This window comes from Mchenga conophoros, linkage group LG14 (genome assembly GCF_057382185.1).
Source record: "Mchenga conophoros isolate Kocher_MC1m ecotype Shallow Benthic linkage group LG14, M_conophoros_male_GT1.1, whole genome shotgun sequence".
NCBI lineage: Eukaryota > Metazoa > Chordata > Actinopteri > Cichliformes > Cichlidae > Mchenga > Mchenga conophoros.
In genome coordinates, this window is record NC_140539.1 from 37,715,501 (window position 1) to 37,739,629 (window position 24,129).

The following is a 24,129-nucleotide window of genomic DNA, read 5'->3' on the forward strand; positions in this document are numbered from 1 at the left end:
CTCCAGTCGTCTGAGAGGTGAGTCACAGCCCTGTTTAGCCTCCCTGTACTCTAAACAGCTGCAACAGATGGCTTTATCCATTTTTAACAATGGTTCTCATCTTCTACGGGATGAATTTCAGCTTCTTCCCTTGGGACGGAGGTTCTAGTTCCAAGATGCAGGACAAATCGTTCCTAAAACAGCTTTGTCCCTGCCACCACCACTAAACTTAGAAGGAACTGTTTTTTATGTAATTCATACCAAATATGTGTCTGTCAGGTTCAAATAGGCGTTTGTGTTTCATTTATCTGGAAACCAAATATAACTTCGGGTATAAATAAAGTAGCATTGAACCTTAAGTCTGTTAGTCTCTTAGACTTGTTGTTCTTAGTGTCTTTTGCCCTCAGACTGACTCCATACCCATGATCAATTTTTCTTGGGCCTACCAAAGATAAATTTCCCCCAACAACAGCTCCAGGGAACACTCTGGGAATCAAACTATTCAACTGTATTTGGGAGGTGATTTATGGAGAGGGTTCACTGAATGATGATTTGCATCCATGGGGTGGTTTTTTAGCTGACTGTGAAATGGCTGAAATGAGATTTACCACCTCCAAGTCTGAGGCCATGATTTTCACATAGTAAAGGATGGATTCTATCTTCTTGGTTGGGGAGCCTATTCAAGTTGAAGAGTTCAACTATCTTGGTCAATGAATGTTGACATGTAGTCTCTGCAGTGATGTTGATACTACAATTGTATACTATCCAGTTGTGGTCAAGGGAGGAGTTAGCTATTGTGTCTGGGCTTGGTTATGTAGGAGGGCCGCTGTTCCTCTGTATGATAGATATGGTGGTTCAGGCATCTGATTAGGATGCCTTCATAATTAAAGTGGTTTGGTCATGTCCAACTGGGGCAGACTCCAGACATGCTGAAAGATTCGTGTCTCTTGACTGGCTTAGGAATGTGTTGATATTTCCCTGGAAAACAAGGTCTTAATATCTCTACACCGGGTTCCAAATTATTATGCAAATGATATTTTTCTCTGTTTTTCCTAAATAGTCAATTCAAATGACAGTTGGCATAATTTTCGAGTCATCAACCAATAGAGTATAATTCAAATACTACTGAACAAACCTCCCTATTAAAACAGTATGTTTTTTAGAAAATTATTACGCACACAGAGTTTCAAAAGATTTTATAGGTTGTAGAGAATTGAAAATGGTCATTTGTTGAATTTGCAGCACTAGAAGATCAATTTCACTGAAATCAAAAGCTATTTCAATCAAAAACATCTTAACAGGTCAAGTTACATATTAACATAGGACCCCATATTTGATAGCAGTTTTACAATTCTTGCATCCATGGACCTTTTTGGAAAGTTTCTACTTTTCTACTTGAATGTCTTTGCAGGATGTCAGAATAGCCTCCCAGAGCTGTTTTTTGGATCCCTGAGCTCCAAAGGTTCTCAATAGGACTGAAGTCAGGGAAGAATGGTGACCACATTCTTCTCCTTTTATGCCGATAGCAGCCATTTCTGCTTGTGAGCATTGGTTAGGGGTGGCCGAATAGAAGGTTTATGCACAACTGCAAGTCTCTGGAGGATCCTACACCTTGATGTTCACAGGGCTCCAGAGGCACCAGCAGCTTCAGATATGTGTTTGCTTCTTTGTGATGGCCTTTTAGCTGCTCTCTTAATCTGATGTATTCATCTGGCGGACACCTTCATCATTGTGGCTTTATCTGCACGAACCCATGTGTGCTCTGACTCAGCCACAAACTTTTAACATTATGGTGATCACGCTAAAATATTCGTGAAATATCTAAGGTTTTCATTACGTGTCCAAGGCATTCAACTACTTCACGCTTTTCAGCAGCAGAGACATCATTTTTCCTTCCTATTTTGCATGAAATTTGTGGCCTTCTTAATAATGTGGAACATCCTTCTTTAGCAGTTTCTCCTTTAATTGGGCTCACCTGGCAAACTAATGATCATAGGTGTCCGAGATTGATTTCAGTGATACAAAGAGTCCTGAGACACAATTCCATCCATGGGTTTAATTGAAAAACAACTTATTTAGTCTTTATGACTCTTAAACACAATTTGCATAATAATTTGGAATACAGTGTATAGACTCCTGGCTCCACAGCCTAGATAAGTAGAAGAAAATGGATTCTACTTTTAGTGTAGTTGAGGTGGAAGCTCAGGAAGAGAAGGTAAATCAGAAAGTTGGTGGTTCGATCCCTGGCTGCTCCAATCTGCATGCCAAATATCCAAATATCCTTGGGCAAGATACCAACACCAAGTTGTTGAATTTTAAATACATAGCAAATAAAAATGTGCTCGTGTGAATGTGTGAATGAGACAAGTGCTCAGGGTTGAAATTCGCTATTTAAGAATCAGTCCATTTACCATTTACCGGTTAATGATTACATGGAGTTATTTCAGTATCTAATAAACCTTTACACATTTTTTATGTACATACCACAGTACAAATAATAAACATCACACCTCCTCTATAAATAGCAGTCTTGAGGTGGGAAGTAGTATTGGTGCCTTGCTTCCCGCTTCAGTATGTCTCACTGAGAATCTCCATTCAACCAAACCATCACATCAAGCTATGAAGATCAGAGGGTGGAAAAAGAGAAACCAACGCCATCGGTGACGGTTTATTAAACTCTTACGGTCCAACTGACACGTCAGTTTGCTGACATGAGGAGAGTGGGGCTCAGCACTGGAGCCCCCCAGGGGTGTGTTCTGAGCCCCCTGCTGTACTCTTTGTACACATATGACTGTGTGGCCACTACCAGCTCCACCACCATCATCAAGTTTGCTGACGACACCGTCGTGGTGGGCCTGATCTCTGATAACAACGAGACGGCCTACCTGAAGGAGATTAGGAATCTGGAGAACTGGTGCCAGAGGAACAACCTCCTTCTAAACGTCAGTAAGACAAAGGAGCTGATAGTGGACTTCAGCACTAAGCAGGAGAGGAACTACCAGACCCCCGTCATCAACGAGTGCCCAGTGGAGAGAGTGGACAGCTTCAAATACCTCGGAGTTCACATCACGCAGGACCTGTCATGGTCCTGTCACATCAACACCGTGGTGAAAAAGGCCCGACAGCGTCTCTACCACCTCAGACGCTTGAGAGACTTCCAACTGCCCTCCAAGGTGCTCAGGAACTTTTACTCCTGCACCATAGAGAGCATCCTGACGGGAAACATCTTAACCTGGTTCGGGAACAGCACCATGCAGGACAGACGAGCTCTACAGAGGGTTGTGCGGTCAGCTGAGCGCACCATCCGCTCCGAGCTCCCTGACCTGCACTCAATCTACAGCAGGCGGTGCTGGACCAAGGCCAGGAAGATGGTGAAGGACCTCAGCCATCCCAACAACAGACTGTTCTCTCTGCTGAGGTCAGGAAAGCGATTCCGCTCCCTGAAGACCAACACAGAGAGACTGAGGAGGAGCTTCTTCCCGCAGGCGATACGGTCTCTCAATCACACCACCACACAGTACTGACCCACACATATGGTTCTTACACACACACTGGACTTTCTGGACTTTGGTTTTGCACACATTGTTTTTTTGCACAACACTGGTCACTATATTCTTCATTTCCGGTTAATACTTGTACAGCTGCTGTTATTGTGTATATATTTATTTATATTTAGATTTCTTCATACATTCTTATATAGTTCTATATTGTGTATTTTGTTGTACAGTTATTTTATTTTCAACTTTAATTTATATATTTTATCTTATTCTTTCCCAGTTAAATTTACCCTTCATTCTAATTTGTGTTGTACAGTTATTTCATTTTTAACCTTAATTTATATTTTATTCCTTCTTAGTTAAATTTACCCTTTTTAATTTTTCATATTTATTTCCTATCTTATTCATAGCCTTTCCTTTTTTGTTTTCTTTAGGTCACGAGCAGTTGTCCAAGCATTTCACTACATATCGTACTGTGTATGACTGTGTACGTGACAAATAAAATTTGAATTTGAATTTGAATTTGAGAGTCAAATAAACCAGAAAACACAGTCAATCCTGTAAACCAGTAACGCTTAAAGATGTTATTTATAGACATAAACCCAAGGATTTTAGTGCTTTAGGTTCAATGACTAAATTCAGTCTATCCATAGGAATTCTTTTCCTTCTAACATCAAATATGTTTTCATATTTATGTGCAAGGGCTGACTGGCTGTTTATGCCAGTTTAATATTTTCCATAGCAATTAAGAGCTTAAGCAGCCCACCTTAATCTTTAATGACTCCTTAATCAAGTCCATTGTGTCCAAATCAAATCCATTCAATCGGGAGACAAAAAAGATGAAAAAAGAAAGTAATAAATAAAACTGACATACACAGAAACACACTGACCACGGTGAACCAAAGCATTAAGAATGCAGTTTGATTTTATCTGTTTTTCTAATTTTATTTTATTTTATTAACAAAACCTGCAAAGAAGTGCTGCTGAACCTGTTCAACATAAGACAATGGACTATCTGATTGATCTGTAAATATGCACAGTACTGTGTGAACACCATCTAAACACCAAGGAGCGGCACAGAATCTCATATTTAATGCATACCCAGTCTGAAACCAGTGGGGAGATAATGAGTTGGTTGCCAGATATGGTCGATCGGGAGGAGTTAATGATGAAGTCGGTGCAGTGGATAAACTAAGCGGGGAAAAGGCACAGGAAGATATGTTTACATTTTTTTGGACAGTTACAATAAATATACCACTATGGTTTTAAAACTTTTGGTCAGAATTAACATATTATGCTCAATTCCAATGCCACATTTTTTTTGACTCGAGTAGCTTTGCATGACTTTAGCTCCTCCCCTGTAAAGCCAACCTGAGATGAAAATTGTACCACAGCTGTAGAGCCAAGAGTAGAAGAAAATAGGGATGATGCATCAGATTAACCAGTCTATTGGCCAATGTCAGCCTCATTCACTGGTAACAACATATCAGCAATACAGGTAGCACTTGTTTCTATAAGTCACATTAGTTTGACACACGCTGAAGACATAACAGTATAATCATGAGGTGAAAGAGTCATTTGTTTCCCAGACTCACAAGAAGATACAGAAGAAGCTACTTCAGGTACTCCTTTATTCACACAAAAAAACAACCTGAACTTTTAGAGCTAAGCTTTTGGTTCAGAGGGATTATTAGTACATACACCAGCGCTATTATCTGAAACTCATAATAAATGAATATGAAGATCTGTCTTTGGAAAATAATATATTTGATAGAAAAGAAGGAAACAGGAAAGCTGTTTTTCCAGCAGACCATCAGATTATGTATGAAAGAAACTGTCATGGAAATTTCCATTGTTTTCTTACATGCCTGCCCATCTGTCTACCTGTGTGTCTGTTTGTAGGTATGCAGGGTGCTGAGCATAGACTCGAGGAGCAGAACAAACAGAACACACACACACTCAACACAGCAGGACAGAATTACACACACACACACACACACACACACACACACACACACACACACACACATATGCTGTTGTTGTTTTGGAAAGGTCAGTCTGACTGTGAGGTTGGACGGTGGATGGTAGCCGACAGGTGTCACACAGCACCAGGTAACACACTTGTTTTGTTTGCACTCTGTCACGTCTTGACAGAATCGCCTCACAGAAACGGCGATGGAGACGGACGCACATGTATAAAAACCACACACAAACGCAGAGAAGCTGACACACAGAGATACACAGAAATGTTTGGCTGCTCGTCTGCTGCTGTGTTTGCTTTAACTACAAAAGGCCATTAAAAATAAATCATTAAAAGGACTTCAAAGGGTCTGTCATCCACATTTAGGTTAATGAGAGCACAAAGATTTAGCATTTTGTTGTTGGGATCAGGGACTTTAATATTTAAATATAAACAACTCTGGATTATTCTAGCATTATGTCAAATATGTAAAAACCCTTAGCACTGAGTCAAAAGACGAAATATTCCTAAAAATTACATTAAACACTAACTTTAGCATGTTGTCAGCACCTCTTAATGTCAAAACATTTTTCAGAGCTTTAATATGTCAAAATGTGTTTCCTTCCTGCCCGGTTAAAACACTTTTCTCCATTTTTACCTCAACTACAAGTACAGCAATTAGTAAAACATCAAAACCTGCTTAATCTATTTTTTAAGCGTGCTGTCCTCTGCATTAAAATAAAATCTGTTTCCTTTGTACTGTCAGCACTGCACACGGCTGTAATGATTTATGAGATTTCACTGACTCTGATCAAAGGACAGATAGAGCGTATCAATAAGTTTCTTTTCCAAAACGTGTATAAGATCATGTGATGTGGCGCAACGGTAAATACAGCTTTTTACTGAGGCAATAAACTCATGCTGCATAAGGAGAGCAAACTTGACTCTATGTGGAATTATTTATCACAAAAGAGAGAAAATTGGAAAACTGTTTTTATCTGGATAAATAGATAAAGCCTATCTTCAGTGAATTTTGGATATCCTAAACCAGGGGTGTCCAACTCCAGGCCTCAAAGGCCGGTGTCCTGCAGGTTTTAGATGTGTCCTTGATCCATCACAGCTGATTTAAATGGCTAAATTACCTCCTCAACATGTCTTGACGTTCTCCAGAGGCCTGGTAATGAACTAATCATTTGATTCAGGTGTGTTGACCCAGGGTGAGATCTAAAACCTGCAGGACACCGGCCCTCGAGGCCTGGAGTTCCCCACCCCTGTCCTAAACTAAAAAAACAAACCCAATGTTATGCTGCTTAAGCAAAGAAGAGAGGTGCAGTAGCTCAATAGATCCAGGAGGATGTGGCTGCTTCTTTTTGTTTGTGTCGCGTTATAGTCAAGCAGCAACGTCCAAGACTGACAACATGAAAGTGAGCTGTAGTTCCTTCAGCCAGTGGCTACAAAAGCAGGGCTTTCTCCATTGGCTGCCACATAAAAACGGCCACGTTTACAGTACAACTAAACATTCACAGCCTGGTAAAAAAAAAAAAGAAGAAGAAGAAGAAAAAAAAACCCTCCTAAACCAACCCTCACAGCAAACTATTTTAAGTGTGATAAGTAGGAATCTACAGTAGTGGAATATTTATTAATTCTTTTTTTAGGCTGAAAATCTGTAAAGAGTGTGTTGTGTTGTTAGCCTCAGTCCCTCAGTGCCACAGAAGAAAAAACAGAAAACAAATAAATAAATGAACAACATATTGTTTCCTTTTAACTTAGACCAACTTTCACAACCAGAGATTCCAGCATGAATATTTCATGTTTCCCATCTTTTAAGCTAAGAATAGGGCTCAAAAAGGAAGAACAACTTGAATGCTGACTGAGAGAAGCAACTGCAGTCTGTTAAGAGATTGGAGCAAAGGCTAAATACATCAACATATGCATACATGAATGAATGAATAGCAACCTGACAAAGAAAATATGAAATGAAGGATGGCAGCAGAGAAGTCTGGGCTCGAAACTTGAGATTCTCATACTTAGAGACGGCACATTTTACATACTTCCCAGCAGCAGTGTTTTCTGTGAGAATTTATAATTATGTTGTAAATGTATTCATGGTATTTCCACAACGCTGTGCATGCTTCCCGTATCTGTTCCCTGGGCTCTCACTGCCTGCATATGTGAAGTGTATGTTCACATGCGTGTTTGATTAATGAGTGCCCTTGAATAAGAGGAAGGCCTTCAGGGATGTGTGGAGAATAATTAGAAACTTGAAAGATTACATTTACGCTGGCTAAATGAACACAGGGATGGATTTGTAATTCATAAATTAAGTATCTGGAACGGTCACAGTAAACACGACTCTATACGTGCCGTAAGACGACCTACGCTGCACAGAATCGGCATTTTGGAGTTTGATTTAAAGCCAACGCAGCACGCATATCAATCAATTTTCAGCCTGTTTCCTTCACCAGCGCCGAATGTCAATGTCAGCTTTGAACTCAACAGTGAGAAGAGTTTTCAAAAATGCTCCCTGCTCAAGACCGCACCATGTAACAGCAAAAAGAAAGACTTGGACACTAAGAGAGCAAGAAGAGGGAAAGGTGGAGAGGAACAAAGAGAAAAGAAGTGAATGGAAGAGACGACAGACAAGTAAAAGAAGAGGAAGAAGAGGAGATAAAAATAGTGGTCTGTGCAGTGAGCTGTCAGCTTTGGAAGTGTGGTGAATTCAGCTGGATGCTTCAGTCCAGGTGCTGTTTCTGGCCCTGAGCAAACAGCATGCACCTCCCTCTCTCTCCGCTTGTGTGTGTTTGTGCTGACTGAGAGGAAAAGTTCTCAGTTAAACAACAATGAGGAAACCCAGAGGGGAAGCCTTTCTGCTGATGGATTAACACAATAGACACACTCACATTATGCCAAACACACACTGGATGCAAGTGAACAGGTGCAGACAGCAACACGAAGCATGCACGCACACACAGACGCTCCTTGGATGGGACTGAGGTCAGGGATCTGTCAAGTTCCACCACAACAAAGTGGCGCTTTGTGCACAGGGACACTGGCACGCTGAAAACCTTGACACAAAAATAAAAGACCTGTCTAAGACATCACTGCACGGTGTCCTAAAAGGATCTAGTCCTAACCAGGAACCAGTGAAGTAAGTCAAAAGTACACTGAAGACAGTATTGGGAAGGTTACTTTTAAAATGTATTCCACTACAGATTACAGATTACATGCCCCAAAATGTATTCTGTAACGTATTCCGTTACGTTACTCAATGAGAGTAACGTATTCTGAATACTTTGGATTACTTAATATGTTATCATGCTGTTTACAACTACGTGAATGTACTATTGCTGTGATTTATTACTGTTACTGAAGGTCCGCGGCTCCGAACTGCAGTAAAGGGACCTCTGGCTGATACGTCGGGTTCGTGTCGGCTCGTAGCCGAAAACTAGCTTTACTTTGTTGTCTGGGTCAACTTTGAGACAGAGAGAGGCGTCGAAAGGCTGCTCCAACGGAACTTATTGTTTCGGAGGAAAACACGAACACAGCGTACAGTCGAGTCTAAACAGCTTACTTACAGCTGGGCTCGTCGGGCACTCTTCTTGGCTGCAGTGGTTATTATTATATTTACATGCTTCCAGCTCCCGTTTTTGCTTGATGACAGCTCGTACTTTTCATTTCCTCCCTCCTCGCGCTCACAGACACATAACGGGTATGGCCGTTCATTCTCCCTGCAGCACGGACTACACTGCCCATGAGGCTACATTCTTTAGTGTTATGTCTGTAGCATTCTGCCTATTAGCTTAGCACAACAACAACAACAACATAAAGGCGCTCTCTCACCCAGGAAACACACAGTCGCAGAGACCATGGCAACCGTAACGCTGCCACCTGGAACAACAGAACATGTCAAACAAAAGCCAAACAGTCCTGACCCGCCACAATATGAAACAGGAAAGTACCGCCGTGTAATCCATTTATTTCAACAAAGTAACTGTATTCTAAATACCACCTTTTAAACGGTAACTGTAACGGAATACAGTTACTCATATTTTGTATTTTAAATACGTAACGGCGGTACATGTATTCCAGAATATTAACAGAACTCAACAATCTTATCTGACAAGCACACTTGGCAGTATTTGCCCTGCTGTCAGGAACCAGCAGGATCATTACAGGGATTAATTAGCACTGATGTGATTTTTTTTTTCAATCACCACTATAAAGTGCACGGTGAAAACACCCATTCACCAGCCTGTTAGCAGCTGTGTGTGTGTGTGTGTGTGTGTGGGGGGGGGGGGCACTGCATCAAGAACAACAAAGATGATGAAGAGCAGAGACCTCTACTTCAAAGCTGCACCTTCACCGTGAGTGGGCTCTATATGCAGCAAGAAAAAAACCAGGTGAGGTGATAATCAAGTGCTGCTCGAGCCTGTCAGGTGATTTTCCACATGACAAAATATTATGTGCCAAAAAATTTGAAGAACAAGTCGAAATGGAGTCTGTGTTTGCTGCACATCGGCATTACATTAGACCTCTAATGATAACAGGCAACACGGTACAGACCGGCTCCACACAGAGCTGGATGTTTAATTTGAGATCAGGCAAGAGGCAGGATACGCCCTGCACAGGACGCCAGTCTGCTGCAGGGCTAACACATAGGCTGTATCCCAATTCAGGCTCTGCAGCCTTAATAAAGACCGCTTTTTAAGGCCAATTACGTCACAGCGACGCGACGAAGGCTGTCCCAATTCAAAGGCTGCTCGAAATGCGGCCCTCAAATGTGTCCTTCATTTCACTGAATTTTAAGGATGTGGCGGTGTAGACTTCGTGGCCCAACATATCCCAGAATGCATAGCGCGGCGGTGAGTGTGGATAATTTTGCCGGAAAAAAAAACAGCGGAAGAGGGGCGGCCGAAGAGTAAAGTTTTAAAAGTAAGTACTGAATATTACTTATTTATGTGTGAATGTTTAATAACGAAGAACAAACATTCCTGTTGGCCACATGTCGGCAAAGTTATGTGACATTAGTGATGTTTGTACTAACTTGGTTTTAAAGCCTTTACTTCAAAATATACGATAAATATATAAATACAATACATACATACAATACAAAATATACCAGTTCAATAGTTGACTTTAATCTATAAGAGAATGTGATGATTTCATGGATATTTAAAGTAAGCATTGAGACAAATGTAGTAATGCCAACATATTAAAAGAACAATATTTGTCTCTCATATATATAACACAGTTATATATACAGTGTCAAAGAAACCTGTCTTTGAGTGAAGATTTAAGGTGACAGGAAATATAAATAAATGCAACTTGAATCTTTACTGAAGCTCAGTGTTTGAAACAGAGTCATTCACTGCTGTTATAACTAATAATGATTGAAATGATAACTTTAATATTGGCCATGTTATATTTACATTAGCAAAGTGAGATGACTTTAGTCTCATGAACAACATTGGCTATTTGTTATTTACTAGCTAATCTTAAATGACTGTTCAGTACAGAAGTGAAGCCCAATAATCATGATTTCACAGTCCTGTGGTCTCAGCCTCAGATACTTATTAAATCAAAGCTCATGTAGAAACAAACAACCAAATGAACAAAAGATTTCTCCTTCATTTCTGTCAAACAAAGCTGTATGAAACGTTTCCAGCTGTTAGTGTCACGGTTGCTAGGCAACCTGGGCAGCGCAATGGAGGCTAGACCGTCCCATTTCACAAGCCTCTCACTTCCGGCCTCAGCGGTCTTTGAGTACGCCGCCCTTGTGGACCGTTAAGGCTGCGTACTTTAAGGCTGCAGACCCTGAATTGGGATACAGCCATAGAGACAGTGTTAGGCCTGTCTCACAACTATGGGCAATTTAGAGTTACCAATTCACCCATCCCCACTAACGTCATGCCTTTGGACTGTGGGAGGAAGCCGGAGTACCCGACGAGAACCCACTCAGAGAGAGCAACAGTGCCACCATGCTGCCCCTACATTCTCCCTCTCAGAAAGTGGACTTTCCTCAGTCTTGCAGGCTTTGATGCTTTCTGGCCTCTCTGGGCTTGTGTGGTGGCAGGATCTTCAGAGCTGTTGGCTTGTCGCCTCAAACCTCAGTGGCATACACTTTGATGATTCTGACGCTGGAGAATTTTCCTGTCGATGTCTAACGCCTTCTCCTGTCTCAGACTGGGGCAGGTTGCAGGCAAGTTTTTAACTCTTGACAAGCTCTGGCTTTTCTTTTTCTCCCAAATCATTACTGCGTGCGCCGTGCCGGGAACTCCGACTCTTACAATGACATGAAAATAATTTATGCAAAAAAGGAAGCGATCATGTGTCAGCCTCAACAGACTTCTTAGATAAAGAGGTGTCCATTCATAAAAGATGCAGCGTCGCAATGTGCAGCTACACCTGAAGCTAAGAGAGGGAGAGCAGAGATGTTTCTCTCCAGAGAGACAAGCGACTTTGTCACTGCTCACTTATGTAACATAAACAAGGTTTGCAGGAAATGAATGAGCAGGAAATGCTATAAAAACAAGAAAAAAAAGAAAAGAAGACAGATGGAGCTGAAAAAAGGAGAGAAGAAAAAAAACTATGAGCAAACTCCATTGTGTGTCTACAGGGTTGTTGTGACGTTCTTATTGTGCCACTTTGGGCAGGAGGACGAGCCATTCAGCCAGAAGAACTGAAATCTCAGTGACAAACACAGCTGCTCTGCTGAAGTGTCCTTCAGCAAGACACAGCATAACTCAGGGCTCAGTTGTTACAGGTAGGGCCTCCTTTCAGAGAGAATTTGCAGCTTATACCCAAGAACACACAGCAAATGAGGTGCAAACAAGCTTAGCAAAGATCTTCTACCAACACCGCCATCCAGAATCCCCTAAGTCTTAAATGGATTCCTCTCTGAGGCTGTGGGACTGAAAAAAATCTTATTGGCTTCATGAATTTGGTGAAGACAAACAGTCTACAACACACACTCGTTTTAAACAATCAGCTAACAAGCTCTTCTACCGATGGTGTGAGAACATTGATGCGTTATTGCGCTCTTTACACACCAACAAATCTGCAGGAAAAACAGGAACATGCAATCTATCAAAGCCTACTTTTTACATGCCAAATTGGATTTCTGTCTTGTGGGAGTCAGATGATAACTTGAACAGGTGAAGGAGCTTTGAGAGCATCTAAACTTTTTGTTCTTTCAACATCACTGTCTGGCAGCTTTCCCTCAATCCTCGCACTTATTCCAAAGCACGCCTCTCTGATTTATTTGTTCTGGGGGCATAGGGAGTGCTCTTTCCTCTGCACACCTTTGCTGAATTGAGGGATGAATCCCCACAGGCTGTAGCCTTTATGTTCAGCAGCTTAACTCTGACCGAGCTGTGGGAAAGAAGAGATAACACTGAATTTCCCTACAGGGAGTAATGCAGGATCAGAGAAGACCAAAAACAAGAATCCCTCTTGAAAAATCACAAGAAACAAATTGAAACTTTGGCAGATTAAGAGGAGTTTTAAACAGCTTGTTGGCAAAATGTGTGAATGAATATCAGGAGGATTTCATTTTGCCTCCATCTGAAGAGAAAATGCAGCTCGTGTCCTTTAAAGACAAACTAACAGTAAAAATATGTTCTGGTGTCGTGACAAAAACTGAAGAGCATAACTACGCTTCTTTATAAAAGGTTTACCAGCGTCAGACACGGACAGCATTAACTATTACTAACAATAAGCAATACTGACAAGGATAAAGTATCCATATGACTAACTGGATATGAACTGAGACCTTCTCCTGTTGGCTTCAAAGAAAAAAAATTATATATATATATATATATATATATATATATATATATATATATTTTTATATATATTAGTGCTGTCAGTGTTAAAATGACGTTAACGCCACAACCGCATTAACACGGCAAATCTCCATGAGCGAGTTATCGCGGATCGCCCCGTGTGGGGCTGCACGGCGTCAACGTGTTAGCTCGTTAATTAATACGCTGACAGCACTAGCACACACACACACATATATATATATATATATATATATATATATATATATATGTATATATATATATATATATATATACACAGTATATACAGTCTATATATAGTCAGATGTACTTTGCTGTAAGATATTCAGCACCACAACTGTGTTAAGAATGTGTTTGGTAATGTAGGGCGACAATAATCACTGCTGCTCCATATCTTCATTTACATCTCTGCAGACGACCGTTTTTAACAGATGAATGTGCTGTGGAGGCAGAGACGACTGTGAGCAACGCAGGAAACACATCTTGATAATAAAAAGCTTGATTGTTCTATTGTTCAACCAAGAGTTGTGAAATCCAAACCTAGAGAATACAATACGAGCTCTAATAACAGTCTTCACAAATTTATCGCCTCCATTTCGTTTATTAAATCCTCCTTTATTTTCCTACCGCTTCTCTCCTGCTCGCTCCTCAATTCATTCATTTATTCCTCCCCTGTGGTTTCTGTTCTAAGCCAGTGGAGATGATGGTTTTAAGTCTCTGAGTGCTGGTCCCCATTAGCAGCAAACTAAAATCTGCCTCTCTGACTGAGATGCTTTTGTTCAGCATGCCTGCTCATCACTATTGTTCGACGCCGGGGCTCCTATTTGCAACCAAAAACCTCTAATGTTTAATAGCAAAGAGGCATCTTTAATGTGGCTACATGATATGGGAAAGAAAAGATCTGAATGGATTCCAAACGATGAGAAGCGAGCACAAAGTACAAATGAATACAAAGCGTACAAATGACACACAGAGAGACGAGACAGTGGGATTCACAGTTTCCTGGAGAAAACCTGTTATTGCTCCAAATCTCTGCAAATGAAAAGACAAAATGTGAAAATCAGCTCCAATCAAAATGGTTTCGAAGAAAAGATACTGAAACTTTTACAAGCGAATGTTCAAAAATGTGTTGTTTAAGATATATCAGTCTTTACTGTTTATGTATAATATTGGCATTAAAAGCTACATACAGTCAAAGTCATCGCTCTGTTCTGTATCTCACCGCAGCTACAGCTGCCCACCGTGTGGAGAGAATCCCAATTTGCAGTTTTAAAATTAGATCCTGCTTTAACGCTGCTCACGCCAGCTGATGAATGATCTTCATCTTCATTAGTCTTCATTCTAATAAGCTCTACTTCCTAGACACACTAAGCTACTATTAGCCAAACTGTAAACACTTGCCGTGTGATTAACTCAAACTAGCACGCAAAAGTTTGCATGTCCACAAAAGCAAAGTCAAGTTTAACACAACAATGGTGGAAAAAGTGGTCTTTGAATTGTTGAAGCCTGCAGGAAATTTAAATGATGTCTAAGCCGTTGTGAAAGATCTTTGTCACAAAGGGAAGCTGCTCTGGGATGCAGCTGAAAAACCCATTCAGTCAGCAATGAGGGGTTGGTTTTGTGCTTTGAATTGAGCAATTGGCAGTCAAATTGTCATTTGTGGATATTGACTGAATGCGTCGCTCCTCTCTGGGGAAAGAGACTCACTCATTTTGCATCTAAATTTGTTTACCAACTAAAAAGCAATCACATCATTAAAAATGAATCCTGTGATACATTATATATGATGAAAGGCGGTGAAACACAATCCTTCCTAGAAGCTGAGGATTGTTTCCCTCAGCACTTACAAGCAAAAACACGAACAGGTGACAAATTAATGGAAATGAAAAGACAAGCTATGTCGGTGCTTGGTGGTTTGACAGACGCTCGAAATCTCCCAGGTATTCAGATATCCGATGACGTTGCGTGATAATCTTCACCGTCATCAGAGCATTCAGTGGGGCCTCATGTCCTATCATCCCGGGAGAAACCATTCCACTCAGGACAGAATAATTGGTGTATATAATAATTTGACTTGCAATGACCGTTCTGTCTCAGCGGCCAAGAGAACCCAAACCATGGCAGCAAAATGCTCTCACTGAATAACCATCAGATCCCCTCACTGTTGGTGTCAAGGGTTCAATCTTTCACCCACGTGGACTAGAGACGTTCCTTTTTCACAGGGTCCAATATTGTCCACAGTCACGTTGCTCAGTAACTAAACCAGACTTTAAATACAACAGCAATGATTGGCTCTTTGTGCTGTGCACATACAAAGTCAGGTTAGTCCTCCCTTGCAGGTTTGCATTCACTCACGCCTGCATTGCCTGTTTACAACGTTCTGTTACAAATACAGACGAGAACATTGCTGCAACAGAGACAATATTTCAAAGAGGAGAAAACCTGAACGAAGGTCTAGTGAAGGCCTGTAAGAGTCTACTTGTCACACACATGCCTAGTCTATATTTTGGCATTTGATGACTCTGATAGCATAAAAGGGATTATTTCCAAGTTTCAAAGTTTGTACTAGCTAATAATAATCCAACAACCTATGAGGCGAGAAGCCTTTACACTCCCTTCCCTTCTCAAACTCAAAATCCCATAAGTGCTATTAGCTTCTGGTAGACTCATCTAAACACCATTAGCAGCCATCCACTATAAGTTTTCATTGCCTATAAAACCATTGTTACTGCTGAGAAGCTGCAGTGCTGGTCTGCTCTGCTTTATAGCTGCTGCTGCAGATGCTTACACTGCCCTTACCTCTGCTTTAAGAGGCAGCACACGTCCTTGAAACGCTTGTTTTGTGCTGGCAAACAGATGTGTCCTTGGTCAGCATGAGCCTAATATACAATATAAGGGTACACAACACAGGACACAGACAGGATACCTTCACACTGATATTCATGGTGCTATTATACCTAACCTTGTACAATGTAAGATGCTCCACAAAGAACTCCAGTAAAACAGACACCACATTGTAGTTAGTCCTCAGTTTTGGTGTTATAATTTACCCACACATGTCTTGAGTTTCATGCAGTCTCTCTTCTTTCTTTCTCTGCTTTCTGCTATTTCTTGCAATCAGCAGTAGCGCTGAGTTTATTATTAAAGGGGTTAAAGGCAGGATAGAGCATGCAGGACAGAGAACAGCCAGCCACTGCAAGCAATTAACTGAGCTATTCTCACAGGCACACAATCTGATATTACATGAACTTCATGCTCAGTAGCTGGCAGGTTAAAAACAATTTGATGTCCAATTGTGCTGAAACGTGCACTCTCAAATGATGCTCAGTGAGGTCATTTATGTGAAAGATCAGGCTGCTGCACAGGTGTGAAAATGCTGCACATTATTATTATGTGGTGCCTACTCGAACTGAACCGGAACAGAGCACTGTGCTAATGCTCTGTTTATATCACAGGCAAAATGTGAAATGCAAGGTTTGCAGATCTAGAGATGAATACAAACTCATGGCTTTAATGCTGTCATTTTACTTTCCACTCAAAAGACCACTCACCCCAAATCCAAAGCACAAATGTCGCACACAGTTTACACTCTGAGTGCAACAGCAGGGCGCAGTCTGTACTCAGGGAGTGTAAACTGTAGTTGGGCTGAAGTTGGTTTGATTGGTTTGACACCAGATTCTTACTGGCCCAAAAGATTTTTCCATTCATGGCATAAAATCCTTTTTTTTCTCTCTTTTTTTTGTTTGCAGACTTTAAATCATTCAGTTCATGATTTAAAGTCTGCAATGTTTATGGGGAACTTCATTTGTAACCTTAGGGTGTGCTTTAAGGTGTGCCTGCCTCATTATGAGGATGTAGGGTTTCCCTCGGGTCTCACTTATGTCCGAACCTCACTCATTGGTGAAAACACCAAGACTGCACCATCGAAGTAGCTCAACATGAGGCACCACGATGGAACTAAAGTAAAGGTTGGTATCGTCATAGTGGCTTTTATCTGCTTACAGGTAAAAAGCTCAATCAGCACTTCCCGTGCTAACAAACCCAACAACCTGTCTGTAACCGCTAACACGTTGTACCTGTTGTATGACCAGTTTCATGTTTTATACAACTTCAAACACTCATCGTGTCACTTTATATGTCTCAGTTTCTATCAATATACAAAACTCTCCCCTAACCCCCCCCCCCCCCCTTTGACATGCTTTCCCTAGCTACTTACCCTAACCATCAGCTAAACCTAACCATAACCCAACTGTAACACTGACAATGAAAACACATTTTGAGAAAAATGCCATCAAACTTGTGGGGGCGGCTGTTTTGTCCCCATAAGCGACCCCACAAGTATAGTGGCATGCCAATTTTCTGTCCACACAAAGATGTCTAAACATGTACACGCACACACGCGTACAAAAAACAGCATCATGCTCATCACTAGGGCTGCCACAAACGATTATTTTGATAGTCGACTAGTCACCGATTATTTATGCGATTAGTCGACTAATCAGATCATCATCCACTGGACGTAAAACTACAGCTTATTGCACCAGCAGCATCTGCTCTTATATAACTATCATTAGCTTACAGCTTTAAGCTTTTAAGGTGCTAACTAAAAATAAAGACAAGATGATAGTTTATTCAATTTTAATGAAATTTGCAGATTGTTTCGGTAAAGTTTAATAAACTCCTTGCTATCTAAAATATAACAGGACACCGGAGTAAATTCTCGAGCATCTCACACTTCTGATAATCAGCTGTCTGCTTGACGTTTATTCAGCTGTGTAAAAACTATAACTTTAATCTCAGCCAAACCGATTTACTCAGGAACAAATAAAATACTAAAGACAGCCAAACTAACATTTTTAATTTATCTAAGTGACTCATATATATTTAACCTGAGTCGCGAAAGACGGCGGTGGGTTTGAAAACAATTTGCCGGGAGTCCGGTGTTCTCACGGCGCTAGTGACCTAGCCCCCGGCTAGCTATCGAGCTAGTGGGTAACAGACGTCTCCGAAAACGTCGGAGCGCTTTTGAAAATATGTGGCGTCCTGATAAACTGAGCAGATATTTGAGGTTTACACAGCTACATTCTCGCCTGAAAATATGTTAAACGTTTATTTTGTGACCCAGAAAGAATAATAAGAGTAATATTAAAACTAACTAGCTGCCGCCATTGTTGGAAACTAAGCTGGGCCGCGCTATGAATTCTGGGACACAGCTGCTTCTTCTTCTTCGGGGTTTAACGGCAGCTGGCATCCTTGTACATGCTGTGCTGCCATCTTCTGTTTCAGTCCGTTATTACACTCTTAAATCCTGCTACTTATTCCTGCATCTTTTGCGATCTTACAAAGCTTCAAACGACACGTCGACTATTAAATCAGTCGTCGACGATTTTGATAGTCGACGTAATCGTGACTAGTCGACAAATTGTGGCAGCCCTACTCATCACACATTCTTCGCGTGCTCTGTCAATATACAGTGGGGCAAAAAAGTATTTAGTCAGCCACCGATTGTGCAAGTTCCCCCACCTAAAATGATGACAGAGGTCAGTAATTTGCACCAGAGGTACACTTCAACTGTGAGAGACAGAATGTGAAAAAAAAATCCATGAATCCACATGGTAGGATTTGTAAAGAATTTATTCGTAAATCAGGGTGGAAAATAAGTATTTGGTCAATAACAAAAATACAACTCAATACTTTGTAACATAACCTTTGTTGGCAATAACAGAGGTCAAACGTTTACTATAGGTCTTTACCAGGTTTGCACACACAGTAGCTGGTATTTTGGCCCATTCCTCCATTCAGATCTTCTCGAGAGCAGTGATGTTTTGGGGCTGTCGCCGAGCAACACGGACTTTCAACTCCCGCCACAGATTTTCTATGGGGTTGAGGTCTGGAGACTGGCTAGGCCACTCCAGGACTTTCAAATGCTTCTTACGGAGCCACTCCTTTGTTGCCCGGGCGGTGTGTTTTGGATCATTGTCATGTTGGAAGACCCAGCCTCGTTTCATCTTCAAAGTTCTCACTGATGGAAGGAGGTTTTGGCTCAAAATCTCACGATACATGGCCCCATTCATTCTGTCCTTAACACGGATCAGTCGTCCTGTCCCCTTGGCAGAAAAACAGCCCCATAGCATGATGTTTCCACCCCCATGCTTCACAGTAGGTATGGTGTTCTTGAGATGCAACTCAGTATTCTTCGTCCTCCAAACACGACGAGTTGAGTTTATAGCAAAAAGTTCTACTTTGGTTTCATCTGACCACATGACATTCTCCCAATCCTCTGCTGTATCATCCATGTGCTCTCTGGCAAACTTCAGACGGGCCTGGACATGCACTGGCTTCAGCAGCGGAACACGTCTGGCACTGCGGGATTTGATTCCCTGCCGTTGTAGTGTGTTACTGATGGTGACCTTTGTTACTTTGGTCCCAGCTCTCTGCAGGTCATTCACCAGGACCCCCGTGTGGTTCTGGGATCTTTGCTCACCGTTCTCATGATCATTTTGACCCCACGGGATGAGATCTTGCGTGGAGCCCCAGATCGAGGGAGATCATCAGTGGTCTTGTATGTCTTCCATTTTCTGATGATTGCTCCCACAGTTGATTTTTTCACACCAAGCTGCTTGCCTATTGTAGATTCACTCTTCCCAGTCTGGTGCAGGTCTACAATACTTTTCCTGGTGTCCTTCGAAAGCTCTTTGGTCTTGGCCATGGCGGAGTTTGGAGTCTGACTGTTTGAGGCTGTGGACAGGTGTCTTTTATACAGATGATGAGTTCAAACAGGTGCCATTCATACAGGTAACGAGTGGGGGACAGAAAAGCTTCTTACAGAAGACGTTACAGGTCTGTGAGAGCCAGAGATTTTCCTTGTTTGAGGTGACCAAATACTTATTTTCCACCCTAATTTACGAATAAATTCTTTACAAATCCTACCATGTGAATTCATGGATTTTTTTTTTCACATTCTGTCTCTCACAGTTGAAGTGTACCTCTGGTGCAAATTACTGACCTCTGTCATCATTTTAAGTGGGGGAACTTGCACAATCGGTGGCTGACTAAATACTTTTTTGCCCCACTGTAACGGCAAACACAAACACACAGACATTAGCAACACGCATGTAGCTATCACTTCTGTGTGTGTGTGTGTGTGTGTCAGACAGCAACAAAACTGACAGATGTGCAACAAAGTACAGCAGTAACCTTCTAACCTGTGCTGGCTTCAGAATGACAGAGGCATTATGAGTGTGCGGGTGGTGTGTGTGCTGTGTTTGTCCGTGTGTTAGCCTTGTTAAAGATCCATTTCAATTCTGGAAGATTCAATATTTATCAAATAGAGACGCAGGTGTCTGCCTGCGGGATCTGAAATTACCACAGAGGATGAACGAGAAATGGAAAGAGAGGGAGGAAGAGAGAGAGGGGAGCTTCTGTAGCTTCTCCCCAGACCTCTGATCATTCCTATGCTTAAGTGGGTTTCAAGTGGTGCATTTAGAAAAAACTCAGTAAGAACAGTCATACTCTGGACCCCCGGTGGAAGAAACCATAAGTTACTCTGCAAAAGCGATCCTACCTGCTTCAGAGGGTTTCAGTATCTCTTCAACAATGTCAGCCTCTCACGACGAAGTACGGTAGCGATGTGATGACTCGATCAGGAACAGCCTGAAAAAAAAGAAGATTTTCATTGATTAAAAATCTTTTTTTGGTTAATTAAAATGAGAATTCAATGTCATGTAAAACCTTATCTGCCAAGTCTCAATGCAGGCTCAATCATCCAGGCAAGGAAGTCCCAAAAAGTTGATTCTGTTCACCTGGATATAGATATTTCGCGCATCCAGGTAATAATAATAATACTAATACTAATACTAATACTAATACTACTACTAATAATAATAATAATAAACAGTACAGTGTGGTGAAAGTGGTGAAAATGCTACGTCCAGATGAACAGAATCAACTTTTCAGGACTTATCTGTCAAGTTTTCAGGTTCTTGGCATCGATACACAAAAACCAACTGCAGTTACAAACAAGCTGCTTTTAAGCAAACACCTTTTGAGAAGCTGGGAAAAAATAACTTTTTCACAATAATATAGTTTCAGAAGATCTTTGACAAATATACTGAGGCTGGACATTTTATACCTCAAGAATAAACTCACTTATTAAAAGTAGCTACTACCTGTCTGCTCGGCCTCACCTCCATTAATCTGTGTCACTAATTATCATCATTATCAATTATCACTAAAGTCATAATTTAGCACTCACATCTTACACAAATATATTCCATTCTGGATCCAGTAAAATCGAAACAAAAAAACTGAAAAAGAGAATGAAACAACAGCACAAAAGATTAGGTAGAGTTGAAAAACAATGTATGATAATAATAATAATCTATTCATTCTCTTCCGCTTATCCTTTGTCAGGGATGCAAGGGGCTGGAGCCAATCCCAGCTGTCTTAGAGAGGCAGGGTACACCCTGGACAGGTCGCCAGTCTGTAGCAGGGCTAACACATAGACACAGACAATCATTCACACTCACATTCACACCTATGGGCAACTAACCTATCCCCACTAACTGCATGTCTTTGGACTATGGGAGGAAGCCACAGTACCCAGAGAGAGCATGCAAACTCAAAGATCCTGGAACGGTGGAATTGAACTTAGGACCTTCTTGCTGTGAGGCAACAGTGCTAACCACCATGCCCAATAATAACAACATTAATAATAATAATAACTTTATTTATATAGCACTTTTCAAAACACAGAGCTACAAAGTGCTTCACAGTTCAAATAACACTAACCTATAAAATCGAGTTTTCAGCATTCATAAAACAAACAACGTGAGCCGACCTGACTGTCTGAGGAAGGCTGTTCCACAAAAGCCTCAAAAGCACGATCACTCCTGGTCTTAAAATCAGAGCATCAAAGCAAAATGATGTCACAGTAGCTATAAAGTTAACATGGAGGTGATTTTAGAGCCCTTCATGGCTGTTGCCATAGTGGCCACACCATGTTACTACAATTTGATTCCATGACCCAAAAATAACTTTTCTCTTAATTTGGTTGATCGTGGCTCAAGAGTTGGCAGTTCATCTTGTAACCGGAAGGTTGCTGGTTCTAGTCCCGGCTCGGACAGTCTCGGTCGTTGTGTCCTTGGGCAAGACACTTCACCTGCCGCCTACTGCTGATGGCCAGAGGGGCCGATGGCGCGATATGGCAGCCTCGCTTCTGTCAGTCTGCCCCAGGGCAGCTGTGGCTGCAACTGTAGCTGCCTCCACCAGTGTGTGAATGTGAGAGTGAATGAATAGTGGTATTGTAAAGCGCTTTGAGGGGCCGCTATATAAATGCAATCCATTATTATTATTATTACTAATGTGAAAAAGGACTCTGTTTATCACTCGAGTATATTCCATCTGGTCTGCTGACATTTGGAAAGTATAGATGAGCTGTATGATTTTGCAGAGAGCCAGCAGGAAGTCAGCTAGCTTGGCGGGAAGAAATCTGATCTGAGCATGTTCTCTATGGGCTTCACTTAGAAAAAGCAACACTGTAGAAGCCCGTGTTACGTCATGGTACCAAATGGAGGAAGACTGGAAAGTTTTTTTTTGGCGTCTGCATCATTGAGCAGCTGTCATTTGAATGCATGAGGCTTTTGGCTGTTTGTGAAGATAAAAAACAAACTCCGCAGCGCAGTATGGTGCTTCTGCATATTCTACCTTTTACAAGTTGAAAATTCACGTCGACTTGTTCCCTGCTCGCAATAAAGTGCAAACATTCAATAAAGATTGTGAATCGGGATTATGAGGTCACACATCAAACATATAGCTTTGTGTGATGTGACTGGATTAACAAGACAGAAGAAGATCTAAATGATCATGAGAGATTGAGGTCTATTCAGCAGTTAGAGATGATCCCCTTCACTTAATCTCGCTAACATCTGAATCAAACGCCACCCCTCGTCTTCAACACCCGGCAGCTGCGCGTGAATAAAAGCAAAGCGTCCTCCCTCTCGCTCTCTCCCAGAGTGCTGATATCGATGATGGCACAGCGAGGATGTCAGCGTTTCACTTTTAAATGAGCAAGTCAGGATGCTAGAGTGTCAGCTCCAAAGGAAGCCCTTTGTACTGCAGAGGCCAATATGCCTGGTTAATGAGACTGTGGCTCAGACCCGGACAGTGAGGCCTTGTGGGAAGAATGCTGCCGCTCCTCTGGTCTTATTAAGATGAGAGGAGAGATAAGTAGATGGGAGAGAGTAAGTCTGTCCAGCCCTCCACTGTATATAATCTGTCTGCTGACATTGTGCTACATTCAACCGTAATTACGCTTTGGGAGGAGTTGTCATCCACAGTGGGAGACGTGATACTGAGGATAATCATGCTCATAATGATAACCAGAACTTTACAAGATCTGATCTAAAGGCGGCTACAGAGATTTTCAGCAACTGTTTTGAATGCCACACTGTGCAACATCGATTTAAAGACTCGGGTTTGATATATAAAGTGTGGATTGGCATTTTGAGCAAACTCACCACTGAGTATTTGCTCTCCATGATTGTTGGTATATACTGTAGAGTATGGACTGGACCTTCTGGCTGAGAAACTGTGGGAAATTACACATGCATGTGTCTGTGAAGGTTCTCAGTCATCCAGGTCATCGTAGTCAAAGGAGCTTGCAAATAAAAGCGTCTGGACTTCTTTAAGTTGCTTGAAGACCAGAAAAGAAGACCAGACACCAGCGAGGGAGGATAAGAAGGACAGACGCAACAACATTGTCATCCCCTATGTAGCCGGTGTATCAGAAAAACTCAGGAGAGTTTTCTCCAAGCATGACATCCCGGTGCATTTCAGACCCAGCAACACGCTCAGACGCCTTAAATCCCACTCACATCCTGGGCCATCTGAC

The 24,129-nt window shown here is 41.6% G+C and overlaps 2 protein-coding genes across 5 annotated transcripts in view; one reads left to right on the plus strand and one right to left on the minus strand.

Moving 5' to 3' along the window:
• LOC146560353 (leucine-rich repeat and fibronectin type III domain-containing protein 1-like protein) overlaps positions 1-24,129 on the minus strand; it is a 423,438-nt gene that overhangs the window by 121,263 nt on the left and 278,046 nt on the right. For all 4 annotated transcript variants that reach the window (XM_085244426.1, XM_085244425.1, XM_085244422.1 and 1 more), the window contains one exon: positions 20,803-20,891. The gene's annotated coding sequence lies outside the window, so the exon portion shown is untranslated. The remainder of the gene's footprint in view (positions 1-20,802; positions 20,892-24,129) is intronic.
• Positions 1-24,129, plus strand: part of LOC146560354 (histone H1.5-like) — a 46,454-nt gene that overhangs the window by 11,629 nt on the left and 10,696 nt on the right. The gene's annotated exons all lie outside the window — the stretch shown is intronic.